We start from the raw sequence: 16,226 nt of genomic DNA on the forward strand, positions 1-16,226 counted from the left end.
TATGTTTTTCAGTAAAAGTAAATATGCTTAAAATAAAAAAGTGGAAAAAGGAAAATAGAGAAGAAATGTTTTAATGTCAATTGTGTGATTATATTGTCTTCCCAACTTGACAATATAAAATAGAATTTTCTCACTAAAGAAATATTTTCCTAACATTCTGAAGTAAAATATGTTGTTTATATATTTATATTTATATACATATATATACATATTACATATTGAATTCTCAACAGAGTCTAATTTTGAAATGTATTGAAGCTGAGTTTTCTATTCCTATATTCCTACTAGAAATACCATTAAGTCTGATGTTATGTTTGAGATTATTTTTTATTTTGATGGTTAAAGTTCTGGATTCAAAGAATAAAGCATTAAATAAAAATTCTAATTTGATTTATGAGTAGTTTCTTCTATTTCACTGGGCACTTCATGAAAGAGGAAAAAGAAAGGATTATCTGAAAGCAAATGTTTTATTGTAACTCATCGCAGGAGAAATACATATTTCTATTTCTGGCCACCATATTGACAACTGATTTCTAAAATATTAATAACCCATGTTGGAAAGGCTGTGAACATACAGACACCTTTTTTATTGCTTGTAGGACTGTGGTTTATCATAATCTTTTAGAATGAAATTTGGCAATGTGTGTTAGGAACCGTAAAAGTATTTATTTATGCCCTTTGACCTAGTAATCTATTTATAGGAGTTCATATTGAGGAAATAAGCAAATACTCATCTAGATTTATATACAAATATATTTAATACAGGATCATTGGCAATAGTATAAAACTGGAAATGACTTATTTTTCCAAAAATAGGATAAATAAGTTATCACTTTCAGTTGCAGTTTCCATTCCTATGTGTAACAACCTACCCCCAAACAGTGGCTTAAAATAAAAATCTAGCATTACATCCCATGACTTTCTTTGTGTGCCAAAAGCACAGTAAGGGTGTACTGTCTCTGTTCTACAATGTCTGAGGCCTCAGGCAGGTTAACTCCAAAGCTAGGGGCTGGATGGAACAGCAGGGTTTGCTGAGCATTTCTTTCTGTCTATGTGGCTTCTACATGTAGCCACTTGGGGCTTCTCCAAAACATAGTGGGCTCAGCATAGTTGAGCACTTCACATGGCAACTCGAGAACTCAATAATGAGTTTGATAAGAGAAAAGACATGGAAGCTGTGGTCTCTTATGGCTTGCTTGGAACCAGCAATAGTGTCTGTCACTTCAACCAGATTCTGCTGGTCAAAGCAGTTAGAAAGCCCACCCATATTATGGGGAGGGAGCACAGAACCTAACTTCTGATGGAAGGGTGTCTGAGAACTTGTGGCAGTCTTTAAATGGCCACATGTGATGATATAATAGTAACCATTTAAAAGTATTGCACTAATTGTTGGAAAGCAAAGAGGGTAACCACTCTGAATAATACATCTTGGTTGTGATTATAGGAAAAATAAGCTGATTTCCAAGGACATTCCAAAATAAGAAAAGTGCTTTACATAATGGTGGGATCTTTGAACCAAAATAAAAATCTTCTATGGTAACTCCTTTGAAGATTGGTAGGTATTTGCATGTAACGTTTTGAAAAGTTTATGCAAGTTGTTACCATTTTTGTAGCTTTATTCTTGTGAATATGAGAAAAAATTGAATTTCAGGGGCGCCTGGGTAGCGCAGTCGTTAAAGCGTCTGCCTTCGGCTCAGGGCGTGATCCTGGCGTACCGGGATCGAGTCCCACATCAGGCTCCTCCGCTGGGAGCCTGCTTCTTCCTCTCCCACTCCCCCTGCTGTGTTCCCTCTCTCACTGGCTGTCTCTCTGTCACATAAATAAATAAAATCTTTAAAAAAAAAAAAAATTGAATTTCATATGAGAGCAAAGTCAAAAAGAAATTGGTGACACAAATTAGTTGCAGACAGAAGGAAATGGTGACAAGTCTCTAGGTGACATCTATAGCCTAAAGAGATGGGAAGAAATACAAAGAATTAGTAAAGGAAAATACCACACACACACACACACACACACACACAAGGATGAAAAAAGACAAAGGGGAAAAATTTGAAAGCATATTTTAAGAAGAAAAAATATCACCATTTGCTAGGGAATAAGTGAGAATCTTAACTATTGGAAACTTGTAACACCACTATTTGGAATTTATTGAAGGTGAAATTTTAAAGGCGTTGCTTTTTCAGAGATGTCTATAGAAACAAAATGCTAAAGATAAAAAATATTTATTTATTTATTTTTAAAAGATTTTATTTATTTAAAAAATATTTAAACAAATGGAGTCATGATTAGGCTAATGGTAAAGTAAATTATGGAGTAGCAATTTATTGGAATATGATATAACCATAAGATTAAACAAATTAAAGACTAGGAAAAACTGTTTACATAATAAAGCTAATTGAAAACATAGAAAAGTACAAGCATGTTAGAATTAACATTTTGTGAAAAATGCAAATGATAATAACATGAAAATCTAATAGGGATCTATGGGTAATTGCTCCTTGGTAGGTTTTCTTAGTACTACAAATTTTACATTTTTATGTAAGGAAGTGGTAAACCATTGTTGCCAAGTATAGGACAGCAAAACTTGAAATTTAAAATTTAAAGACTCTTCATGTTTTCTTTTTTTAAGATCAAATGATTTATGTTTTTAAAGATTATTTTAAAATATAAGGAGAAAAGGAGGGTAGAAAGTTGTAAGCACACAAAACGATGAGGTACCAGTTTTATAAAATCACTCTCATCCTTAGCAATTATGGTTTTTGCCAACTATATTATTATAGTTATAAATCAGCGCTGTGATCTTTTTAAAGATTATTTATTTATTTATCTATCAGAGAGAGAGAGAGAAAGCTCTCATATGTGCAGGGGAGAAGCAGAGGGGGAGTGAGAGGGGGAGGAAGAGAGACAACGCAGACTCTGCACTGACCATGGAGCCTGCCGGGGCGATCCAACCACCCTGAGATCATGACCTGAGCTGAAACCAAGAGCGGGCGCCCAGTAACTGACTGAGCTACCCAGGCGCCCCACCGTTTTAAAGACGTGAGGTTCTGTTTAGTATCCTTTAACCACAGAGCAGCACAATTACTGCCCTCCCTTCACACAGAGTGAGAAAGACAAGCTGTTTATATGCTACTTCCTTAATACATGGCAGGGGTTAAACCAGGTCCATAGGAACTTACTTTTAATCATGATAATTTATCAATTGGAAAAGCTATTTGAAAGCATTTTTTCCCTTCCTACCTCGGAAGATTAAGAAAGGAAGAATGCAAGGAAGTATTAGTTGTCCAGTTTCAATTTAGAAAGGGATTTAAGACATAGACTCTAAATATCATAAAACTTGTCAATATTTGCCTCAGTAGATTGTGTTAGCCAATAGACAATGCAAAATCATGCCTGTCTCTTCCTAGACTCTTAAAGGGTAGTTGATATTCTCTAATAATGATAAGGACAAAGATTGCAAGGCATGGATAAAAGGAATTTTACTAATCGTTCAATTTCTAGGGACCTTGGAGATGAAGTCCAATTGTAATTTAGGAAGTCCAACAATATTAAATGATTATGCAAGGACTCAAAGCTAGTTAGTGAGTCAGGGCTTTGGCTGTTGTATTAGACATCTTATCTGCTGTCTCAGGTCACCTTGGCCTTATCTTCTCTCATACCCTTGGCCCTTGCTCTGCCCTATCACTTCTGGGAAGGCTGAGTTCCCGTGATCCTAGCAGGTTGGTTGCCTAAGGCTGTGCCCTGGAGTCTCCAGCTCCTCCCACCATTTCCATTTGTAAGTCACTAATGTCCCCAAATTATGATGTCAAAATATTTTCTTGGAATATAAGGCTAACGCGTGTAGACTAGACACCCTATCTTTTGTGTTCTAATATGGTGGTTCTGAAAGTTTTGCATGCATCAGTCATCTTGAGGGCTTGGTTAAACATAGTTGGCCTGGCCTCACTGCCACCTTTCTGATTCAGTTGCTCTAAGGGGGTGGGAGGGTGGTGGTGCTGAGAATTTGCATTTTTAGCAAGTTTTCAGGTAATGCTGATGCTGCTGATTCAGGGACTATATCTTGAGAACCCTGGCTCCTACAAAACATTTTTTGTGTCACTGTGTTCAAGGCGTATTTTGTGTTATTTATACACTGTAGGAATTATGGATGCTTCCTAGTCCTTCCATGTCCTTTTGCCGGATGCTCATTGAACTTATGAGCCCAGTCATACGATGGCTGGTCAACCTTCACCCGGTGGAGTGGCAGAGGGCTCCTAATGCTGACTGAGCTAATAAATCCTGCCACTACAGTCCAGCACCTTTCATGTTTAAGCTAAAATTGCTCTCCTCTAGAGATTGCTTAGCCCAATAGATTAGAAAACCCTTCATACAATGTCATGATCTAATGAGATTACTCTTTAACCTTCAATTTCCAGTAACATCCCAAATGCTAGGGAACTATTAAAACCACAGTGCAATCATAAAATGTATACTAATGATCTTTCCGTGACAAATGTATTTGAAGTAGGAGCCATTAGATAGAATAAGAATTCTAGATACATCATTTTGATTAATTCTAAGAATTTGTGGTTTATCCTTCCCATGTGTTTCTGCATTTCTTTCTCAATATATCATCTTTTAAATGAAAAAGAATCAATATAACAATATTGGATTTTCCAGAGTTCACAATTACAACCAGTTGTTAGATAATAGTACCTTTGATGTTGAGAATTACTAGTAGAGGTCAGCTGAAGGGAAAAGGGAATGATTGCAAACTCAGCCGAATAAGAGCCTCACCTGAATTACCCACACCGTTTTTCTCTACTTTTGTCTCTACTTTGAGGTAAAGGTCTAGATCTGGAAGAGCATTAAAATATCTTGTGGCTTTATTGCAATGATGTCAATAAGGCACATCCTAGTGCATAGTAGAACTTCTGTATCTGCCCCCTCCCCTGCCTTCTGCTCCTTTGTGTTGAATAAAGGCACTTGGCTAAAAGAAAAGTTATTCATGCATTCTACTTAGTCACGTACTTCCTGCTGCCTGGCTGGCCTAGAGAGGAGTCTCATTTGCTGATGATTACAATTAGGAGGGAATGATCCATTACATTACCTTTAACGAGCTGCAGCAGGTCACTTGGTTATGGATGGTACCATGCAAAGGCTGCAGTTCAGGGTGATAGGAAATCCCTGACAGCATCCTCCTGACACTTGTGCAGTGGCCATAACAAAGGAAGGATTGCTAGTTTGTAGTCATTGAGATGCCTGAACTTCGCTGCATCTTTCCATTTGAACAAGCTTTAGTGTTACTACCCGAAGTGCTTAATCATTTATAAACAGAGCTTATGTAACTGGCATTTATGACGCACAGCGTTAACTGGGAAGTGGTCTTGTAGTTGAAGGGGTGATAGAGTGTCTACATTTATTATATTTCCTCTCCCTTGATTTTAAGGGTACATTTAAACTTCAGCCAGTAAATTCAGGAGCTCTGAAAACCAATTAATGATTTAGTTAAAAAGTCTGCAGCAGAACGTAGTAGAGTGACTTGTCTCTGAGCACGAGCAAGACACTTCTATGTGGCAATTTCCATTTTAAGACATATATATTTTTAAAAAGATTTACTTATTTATTTGAGAGAGTGTGTGTGTGTGCATGGGGAAGGGTGGGGCAGAGGGAGAGGGAGAGAGAGAATCCCCAGTGCACTCCCCGCTGAGTGCAGAATCCAACATGGGGCTCATCCCCCAATCTGGAGATCATGACCTGAGCAGAAATCAAGAGTTGGACACTTAACAGACTGAGCCACCCAGGTGCCCCTCCATTTTAAGACATGTTAATATTTTAAAAAATAGTTAAAACACAAGCCTTTCAAGAAGATGAAACAATAGGAAGGCAAATTAAGAATATTTACTTTATCTTACATTGAAAGGGATATTTAACTGACGACATGAACTTGGGTCTGTTGTATATTTCGAGTTGAGCAATAAACAGAATGTTGATTTTATACATCACTCAGTAAACCATAATAGATGAGCTTGAAAGACTTCTAATTTTTCAAAGACAAGTCTTTTCTTTTGTAAAAATCAAATATAAATGAAACTGCAAAAGCAGGTCTTTTCCCAAGCCTAACCCGTGGTTTCAGAAGGGTTATGGGATTAACTAGAGGCATTTTTGCACTGGTGACTGAAAACACTAGCTTTGCTTATGCCTAAGTAGAAAATATCTGTATTTTTAAAACACAGGTGGCTGGGGGGTATTCCAAGAAGAAGGGTAGTGGGGGAAAAATAAGGTCGGAGTCTGAAAAGAGAGTCCATTTGGATGTCACTTCAATAAAGACATAAATCCCTAAGAACCTCTTCATTCAAGAGGATAAACGTATCATAGGTGAAGAACACTCACCTAATGGTTTCAAGCTCACAGCAATCTTCTCGGCACCATTATCATAAATTGCTATCTTGGCAAGGGAGGCATAACTAAGGAATTCGTTGTGTGAAGCAACTCTTTTGAAGGAGTTTCTTTGCTGGTTTGTGTTTGTACGCGTGCGGCTGTCCCTTTGTGTCTTTGTCAACACGGCTTCATTTTCCTTCAGTGTGGTTTTTCTTACCACACATGTTTTACCATTGCATGAGCGGTTATTTTCTCTAAGTTCTGTCTGTCTACAACGGGAAAACAGAGAACGTAGAGGTGCGTGGTTAAGAAAAAAAATAAAGTTTGACTGGTTTGGGCACAGTCTCCTTTCATGTGGGGACAAACACTTAAACCAGGGCTGATTGTGGGCTGGCCACTTACATCCTCAACGTGAAGTGTCTGATTGTCCCCACAATGGTCTCGGTCTAATTGTGGCTGCAATTAGCTACAGGTGCAACATTTGCACCTGCAGCTACCAGAGCGCTTCAACCACCCGAAAGAAGTTGCCTAAGCAAAGTGAGGGCCCTTACCTTATAGCTCCCCACACACGGGACGCCGCCTATTTTTACCTTAAAGATACTGTTCGACAAACATCCTTTATTGTTGATAGAACTTACCTTGATCTATCATTGTTTGCCTTTTGTGTTACAGTGTCTAATTTCTATACACTAGAATAGACTAACTGTGGGTATAAATATATATATATACATTGAACTGAAACAAAATCCTTGTTAAATAGTTCCTGAAAAGAACAGACGCTACCCATTATCTTTCCTGGATGGAAAGCCTCGTTTCTGCCAAGAGCAGATCAAGGGATAAAGAAGAGATTTCGTTTTGGGGCAAAGAGCCATGATCTGAGGCAGCTCTTCATTATCACCGTGTATGTATGTGAAATTTAGCAAGTGAAAGCAAGACTTAGGGAATCACGTAAGCATCTGGTTAGCAACCGCAGTATTTTTGCCCATATACTCATTTCTAATAGCCCAGCTGTATTTTCGGATTTACAGTTAGTACCTTCAGAACGCGGCGCAGGGCCTTTGCAGTAGCGCACACTTGCCAAACACGCTTTTTTGAATGAAGCAGAGGATGTTGAAGCTGTGGCTTGTGGGCCATTTATAGTTTTACCCAAGCACATTTTACATTTTTCCTTTTTCATTCTCCCCCCACTCCCCCTTCCCTGTCCAATTTCCTCGGCTTGGGAGCGGGCTAATCCGCAATTCCCATTTCTCTGTCCTGTGTTCTTCCCGGGAGCACTGAATACCCGGGTTGGAGTTGATACTGAAGCGGGGGCCTTTCTGATGCACCTAGCGGGTCAGCGACATCATGTGGCACTGTTTTGAAAGGGATGCAGTGTGGAGTGCAGGGAGAGAGACAGCGCTCCCTTGAATGCTCGGCTGTGGGGGTGGCGCTGTGTAGGGGGGTGGTGGTGCAGAACGAGAGACTGAGGCAGGGCCTAAGGATTAGCGGGTCCTGCCTTCTCTGCCCTTGGCTGTGATTTCATGGCCACTGAACTTGTATCAACAGACTTTGAAAGGATGAGGACATGGCTATTTCCCAATTGTTTGACTTCTAACCTTCCTGGGTGACCTGCATTCCGCTGGCTGAGAGGCCAGAGCAGAGCATGGATAGGGCGGGACAGGTTAAGACCTAAGAGGAGTCCCCCAACTAACTTCTTCAGTGGATTGAAAGCTAATGAATAAGGAAATTTGATACAGGACTTGAGGTTAGAGGTCAATGATCAGGATTTTTACAACTTTACTGGTAATCATGTCTTAAAGACGTTACTAAGTGGACACGTGTCTTCCTTACAACTCCTAGCAACCAGTGAGGAAACTGACTTTGGAACTCTGGCCAGCGATGGCTTCAACAGGATTTTTATAGTATTCAAGAGGAGTAACACAAGAAAGTTTTAAGGATTCTCGAAATCTTCATAAACCGTTTAAGTAGTTGTGACTATGTTGGAATCTTCCTGAAGAAGTAAATCTCTTTTAAAATATAGTATTGAATTAGGATAATGGCATGGGCACAGCTGCTGCTATAATTTTGATAAAACCCTTTTCTTTTACGAAGTAAATTAGTGTTATTTTTTTTGATGGTAAGTGTTCTATTGCTCTATGAAACATTACAGATATAACATAAAACTTTATAACATTAATGGACATTTCCAAGGAATTCAGTGTGCTAGCAGTTTTAACATTGTGTGTTCAATGCATACATTTCAAAACCTGGTCAGCTCGATCTAAAAATTCCAGCTAAGCGCCTTAGTCCTACAAACTTATGAGTACTGGGTTTTAATCATGGCGTCCCATGGTTAGACAAGTAATTTTACCAGATAAAATTTTCCTCCGTATTGATGAAAGCACCCTTAAGGAATTTTGCTTCTCTATCTATAAAATGCAAGTCCATGGGCTGATCTTCCAGAAGGAACACCAGGAGTTGTTGAAACCATTATGTACCTTTGTGGTTCATTTAGACACATTTTCTCAGTTTGAAGAAATGCTGAGAAACTAGAGATGATCACTATTAGTACCTAAACCATGATTAAAATAGCTTTTCTTTCTCCAGTGATAGATTGGTAGGTCATATTTGGGATTCTTGGCTTAGTTTGCCTAAGTTTGCCTTAGTTTGACTTCCTAAAAATTCAAGTCAATAGCTGTGACATCTTCAGGGATGTCAGTTTTCTTCTAATAATGTTCTCCTCCTGTCATATTTTAGAAGAAAACCACTATGGTATTTAAAAAATGAAGTGTATACTTCTCAACCAGTTCTTATGGCCCCATATTTCTGACTGTAGGGATAGCAGATGTAGGGGACGCTGTGGTGTGCTGTGCCGCCCAGATTCCCCCTTCAGGGACAAGGCTGAATCATCCTCTCAGCTGTCAGGAACGCTGTCACAGCTCATATGCCAACATAGGAGATCGAGCCGTGGCCTAATTAGCCCAGTCCGCTCCCAGCAATTGCCCTCTGCCAAAGATTCCTGCCCTCCTTCATGCTACAGCCTCTCTCAAGGAGCAGCGCACATTCGGTGAGGGGGTGAGGCAGGGGTAAACGGCCTTACCCTTTTGCCTCACTGTAGACAAATCTGAAGGCCTATCCAGCTGCAGAGTTCCTTAGGGGATTGGCTAAGATCTTGGTTCCAACTGTTTTTTTTTTTATTCAACTTCTTTTTCTACCAAATCCTCCTTTCCTCATTCGTTTATCAGTTCTGAGAGTACTCCCCATAAAATGCTGGCTTCCAATTTTTAAGTCAGAGGCTGTTCTCAGGGAACTCAAAACAGCATAGGAATACAAAGTCCAAGAGAGTTGGCGAGGCAGAAGACACTCCTGAAACTTTCTCTTTTGCAAACACTGCTCGTTTCCTCTGTGTGTGTGTGTGTGTGTGTGTGTGTGTGTGTGTGTGTTTCCTGAAAGCCTGTACATTCAGGCTCCGCAGATGGGCCATTTTAGTAGAACTTCTGTTAATATATTTCTAAATCTTTTAGTGCTAAGCCAAGCACCTAATACTAATTCTACTAGGCTATTGCTAGGCCATGAGATTATCGCCCAGAACAGACTCGGAAACAGCATGTGTTGAGAGCTGAGGAGTTAATGGGGAAGACCATCTTAGCGAGCACACACTAAACCATCTGCAAAACTTCACGTCTCAGAATGCAAGTGACCGGGTGACTGCGCTCTCTAAACACAAAGGGAAATGTTTCAAAAGTCAGGCGCCAAGAATGATTTGTTTTGCACTTAGTAAATCCCTTACAAAGCAGTCAGATATATGGATTGATCTCCTGGAAGGTTTGCCCCTCTGTCATGTGTATGCGGATATATGACCCTGGGGGATTCTTCCATTTCCTGGGAAGATAAATGGTATATGGTCTAACCAAAGCTTGGTATTTATAAGTTTTGGGGAGATAATTTCAGATTTTCTGTAGGACAGTTGTGGGGATGTTTTAAAGAGGTTACAAGGCAGAAATATGAAATAAAGATTGACAGAAGGCCAAGAGAGCAATAGGAAAGGATTTTTTCCCTAGTTTTTGGCCACACTGGCCCTCTCATTCCATCATTCCATCATTCATTCATTCATACATTCATTCATGCATTTATTTAATAGACACTGGGCTGGGCAGGAAATACTAGGCGCTCAGACAGACGGGCACTCACAGAACGTGTGCTGAAAGCGTATACGTTTCAGAATCTGACCAGCTAAACTTAACAAAACGCAGACGTCCAAGCATCTCACCTCATTCCTGCGAGCTTCGACCATCTCTACTCATAAGACACTGGAAAGGTACTCATCTTGTGAACACTGGTGGTGCCCTGGCAAGCTATCTTGCAGGGACTATTTGACTTACGGTGGGCACTGGGTCAAGCAAGAGAGCAGCGGGAGAGCTCAAGCAGAGCAGTTGGCTAGTGTTCCTCTGAACTGTGGTGGTGGCAGTCCGAGGGCGGAAGACCCACAGATTCAAGTATCATTTGAATTGTCCCGCCCGCGCACAGCTCAATCGATGTGCAAACAAAGCAAGTGTTGCATTCACCCACAGTTTGGAGACCTTTGTGACACATTTCTGTTGCCCTTTCTTGGACTTCGGTGACCTCAGCAACTTCATTGTCGTCCTTCAAGGTACATTGTCTTGGCGGTAGTGGTGGCAGTAGAAGTTCTGGAAAGCCCTCAAACCTGCTCATTGATTGTACCCGCAGTACCTGCCCTGTGTGAAACAATGTGCACAGAGTGATGAAGGGATGAACAAGTCAGATAGATAAGGTTCTCACTCTCAAGTGGAGGTGATGGGTTACTCTTTTAGAGAATTAGGTGAAGTAAGACCACAAGCCGGTGCATGGCTGTATACACATTTGCTTGTAGAGATCTTGTTAGCTTTTTTATGGGCAAGAATTTTTGACCACTTAGGATAGTGTTTGATAATGTCAGGGGAACTGCATTTTAGGGGAGGGGGGACATTGCATTTTCGAGGCAATATGGTAGCTTTATGGTGTGTGTGAGGTGCATGACTCATATTGTTATTTTCTAACTATAGAGGGAAGGATCTATATGGAGTTGCTGAAGTTTGAAACTTGAAAGGGCAGTATATGCTTAATATCAGAGCAGAGAGTTGGAGGGGCATGGCCCAATAAATTATCTTTCACTACATAACAGGTGTCTCAGCACTTTGTGTATTGTCAATCTTGGGTGGGAAGTCACTGGAGACTACAGGACCATGAACCTGTAGGCCATGGCTCTTCTTAGCAACATGGACCCCTGGGAGTAGATTTCTTGGTGTATTCTGGGAGAAAATGAACCCCTGTTGGTGTCCTAGTAACTGCCAAGAAACTGTTTCCACTGGAAGGCAAGTTCAAAGGGTTAACTTTAACTGGGGGGAGAAATTTTTAATCAATTGACCTGGCTTTGTAGAATTCTATGAACTCCTTAACAGGCAGGAATCCTTCCTAAGGCTCTTTTGGATATTGCCCTTGGGGCGAAGAGAAGTAGTTGGGATATAAGTGCCTCCATCAATCTTCCAACACCAAGGTGATATTCTTGATAGCACCATGGCCCTCTGCAAAACTACATAGACACCATTGTGACTCTGGCACGTTATGCACCAATTTTTAAAGGATATTTAAATTTGTTCTATGTAGAGATAATTGATTCGTTTTACTCATTGTTAGCTTGTTACTTTACCCACTCTTTAGGAGGCTTCTATAAAAGTAGCTGATAGATTTGTTAAGTTTTTTTTTTTAAATACTGTATATTATTGGTTTTAGAATATAATCTCTGGGGAACCTTGACTTCTAAGCTTACGAGTTACATGAGACAGTGCATGGTACTTAAGTAGTCGATTTGTATTCTTTGATGAGGATGATTTTTGACTTTGATGGCTTGACATATAAATAGGAGGAGGTATTATTATTAATCCTTTCCCCATAAGGATCCTTCTATCTGATCGCGTTCAATGATGTTCCATGAAATTAACTCATCTGAGAGCTCTGGAGAGAGCTGAAAGAAGTAGAAAACCAGTGAGGTCACAAGTATGCCGCTAATCACAGACCTTTGGTAACCAGTCAGATCTCGAAAAAGATCACATCATAAGAAACGAAAGAACATCTGGTAACTGGAAATCTAATATTAGCCATTTCTCAGGAGAGTTACTAAATTTAACTGATGAGCTAAGGAGTGAATTTGAATATATGTATCTAGTTTTTCTGTGGTCAATGGTACTTTTAGGAAGCAAGTGACACCTAGTATACTTAGAATTCTAAGAAAAAACAATCATCTTGAATAGAAGCATAACATGTTTATATTGAGATATAGTTCCTCAGATTTTAAATCTTCCTAGAAGCCAATCAGAGAATGGTCAATATAGGCATGTCTTAAAAGGAGTATTAAATCAAATTGGGAACTTAGCATGCGTTTTTCTGAGAGACCCTAACAAAGAACTCTCAGTTATTATTAGACTTTGATTTCCCTTAAGGTAACCTTTTGAGTTTTTAATGTGTATGAGTATGATTTGCATCAATTTACTTGCATGGATCTGGATTCTCAGTCAAAACAGACATCAAAACAAAATCATCTCCTTTATTTGGCCAGAAGGTTGCCACTTATTTTTTTGGCCTTGAACTCTGATGCAGATAACATTGCCCTTGAACACGATAAATTCAGTGGTTGTGGCAGGTACATATAGAGCTTGTTTCACGTAAATACTGATGCCATGTAGTAAGACATGCTTACCTGGTTTACCTTAATATTTAATATAAATGGGGACCCGTATCCCAGTTTTGGTAGAGATAGTATAATGCAGTGATTAAGAGCATGGGCTTTGGATCAGATAGATTTTATTTATTTATTTTTTAAATTCCAGTACAATTAATGTACCATTTTACATTAGTTTCAGGTGTATAGTATATATACGGTGGAATATTACTCAGCCATAAGAAATAATGAAATCTTATCATTTGGATGAGATGCATTTTTTAAAAAAAGATTTACTTATTTATTTTAGAGAGTGGGGAGGGGCAGAGGGAGAGAATCCCCAAGCAGACTCCTGCTGAATGCAGAGCCTGAAGGGAGGCTCGATCATGACCTGAATGGAAATTGAGTCAGGCACTTGAACCGACTGAGCCACCCAGACACCCCTGGATCAGACACATTCAAACCTGAATCATGGTTCTACTACTTACCAACTGAATGACTAAGGGGAAATTATTTAACTTATAAGTTATAGTTAGACTCATATTACAGAGCTGTCAGTAGGGTTGAGATGGCTACATAGAGTTTGGCTTAGAAATTGGCACCCCAAAAAATTCTAATCTGCTGAATATATGTGGTTTGGATAATTATTAAAACATTAATGTGGTCATTTACACTGGGCACTTTATAAGGACAGCAAAGCAATTTTTTGGTAATGGACAAATGTATATCTATTTCAGTTACTCTCTGTTACTTTAAGAATAAATGCATTTGGATGATATGTGTATTACAAAATATTTATTATAGTGTATTTCTGTGGTCAGTAAACATCTTAACAATGAGCTCAAAGTTTTTTTAAGTTAGTATGAATTCATCCTTTGTCCATAAACCAAGTTCTCTTTTCCCAACTGGCATTTCCCAGTTGGGCTTCTCACTGTAGTTTACTCCAGACCGATTGTTTCCTGTGTCAGTAGTGATCTAACCGCACGGAGGTCTCAGCTTTACTGTTCTGAGTTTAGACTTCAAAAGATAGATAGATCTGTGCTTCAACCACACAGAGCTCATCAACTGACCTCTTTTCCTATTTGCTTTAGCAAAAGTCTTAGTGTCCCAAGAAAGAATGATTCATGCTATGATCAGTTAAGATCTGTCTTTTATTTTATCCATTTGTTTTTTAACTATTTGTTGAATTATTACTATGTGCTAGGTATTATCTTAGGCTCTGGAAAGGTAATGGTAAACCTGACACAATCCCTCAATTAGAGCTCACAGGTGGAAAGAGACAAGCAAACAAGACTATTAGAATACAGAACGTAAGTCATTTCCCTTCAGTCTTGGTGTGGGGTTAGCAGGATCCTGAAAGGCTTTCGGAGGGAAATGATCTCAAGGCCAAGATGTGTAGGATGAATCAGCCTGACTCAGGGTATGGAGAGGGGTGGAAAACACCAGTCCATATAGAGAAACTCACACATGCAAAGATCAGGGAGCAAAGGGAGGCTGGTTTGCTCTGGGAATTACAAGTAGAAAAGGTTGGAGTGCAGTATTCAGGGTGGGAATGTAAGCAGACACCATATGGTCATCCCCTATGCAAAAAAAAATAATAATAATAATAAAAATAATAAAATAAAATAAAATAAAATCTCACAACAGACACTTCATGAGTGGTTTTAAACCAAGGTCTGATTCCCTAGAAGTGAAATGTCTATCTTCTTGTTCTTTGATATCCTAGCCTGACAGCTTAGTTACATGGGTACTGTCCTTAGAGTCCACACACCCTCCTCTGTTAGACATTCAGTGTCCATAAGACCAATTCTAGAAGCCTCATTATGGCCTAATCAGTACCCATGGAGTCCAGGACCAGATACACATTTTTGTTGTTGTTACAAGGATCTCTGCAGTGGGCTTGACACTGTTTGCCCTAGAGTGACTGTCTTCTTGCCCAGACCATGGGAGATGGATACCAAAATCATTTGCTAAACTAATATCTGTTGGTCATAACACGATTGCATTTCTGCAGAGATGCACACAAGGGGAAGAAGGATCAAGCAATGCACTGGCTCAGTGCTCTGTACTTTGGCAGATGGGCTTCAGCCGCCCAGAGAAGACTTTTAGCACATTTTGAACCCCTCTTCATAGTAGCGGAAGAATTATAATTATGGAAAAAATTAGTTTTTTTAAGACTTTCTCTAGCCTTGATGGAATATTTAGGGTACCATGAACATTTTCTGATGGTACCTCTCCGAAAGGTGAATCTTAGGGTTGTGATTATAATAAACCCTGACCATCAATTTCGGCACTATGAAAAGTCAGCTACTTTTTACACTGAGAGTACTTCCAAATCAAAACAGCAGGTATGATGGCACTTTTGAAAAACACCAGCTGAAAAGTCTTTAGACAAGGTTAACTTTTTCATCAGCAGTTGGTATAGCCTAGATTTAACCTAGTGTAACATGATGCAGGGAGGCAGTGTATGTGTGGGAGTTTCCTACTTAAATTACAGTTTATCTGGAACTCAGGAGACCAATTGGTCAACTATGAACGTGAAACTGCTAGAAAGCAGAGAGCAAATAAAGAGGGATTGGAGAAGTTTTCCATTTGCTTCACTATGGTCTCCTACCTTTTCCAGTCCATACTGAAGGAGGGAAATAGTCATGATTACTTCAGCTGCTTTTTCTGTTTATTCTATGAAAGGGCAAGTCTGGTGCTTCCTGCATAGTCATTTTATATGCACTTTCATCCCTGGCCCAACATAATGACTGCGGGAGAAGTTGTTCAGATGGAATGGGGTGATGTATACCAAAGGTTTTAGAATGTTGAAATGCTGTACAAGCACATGTTGTATTCTTTTTGCTAGCTTCCGTGTGAGGAGACGTTAGGAAGCCCTGTAGTGAAGTGATTAAGAGTGTGGGCTTGGGATCTCCCCTCCCCTCTCTCCCCACTGCGTTATACTGGGCAAGTCATTTGAGCTTCACGGCGCTTGACTTCCCTGTATAAAATGGAAAGAATAACAGAACTTAGCACCTGGGAGCTGTAAGTAGTTGAGACCGAAGTGGAGCCTGCAAGGGGAGAGGCAGTGAGAGATGAAGCAAGTCTAACTTGCAGCTCTAACCAGCCTCTCTAAAATATAGGTTTCCTTGGCTGAAAGTAACCCTTAGGAGTATTGTGAGAATTAAAT

Source organism: Ursus arctos, unplaced genomic scaffold (assembly GCF_023065955.2).
Source record: "Ursus arctos isolate Adak ecotype North America unplaced genomic scaffold, UrsArc2.0 scaffold_6, whole genome shotgun sequence".
NCBI lineage: Eukaryota > Metazoa > Chordata > Mammalia > Carnivora > Ursidae > Ursus > Ursus arctos.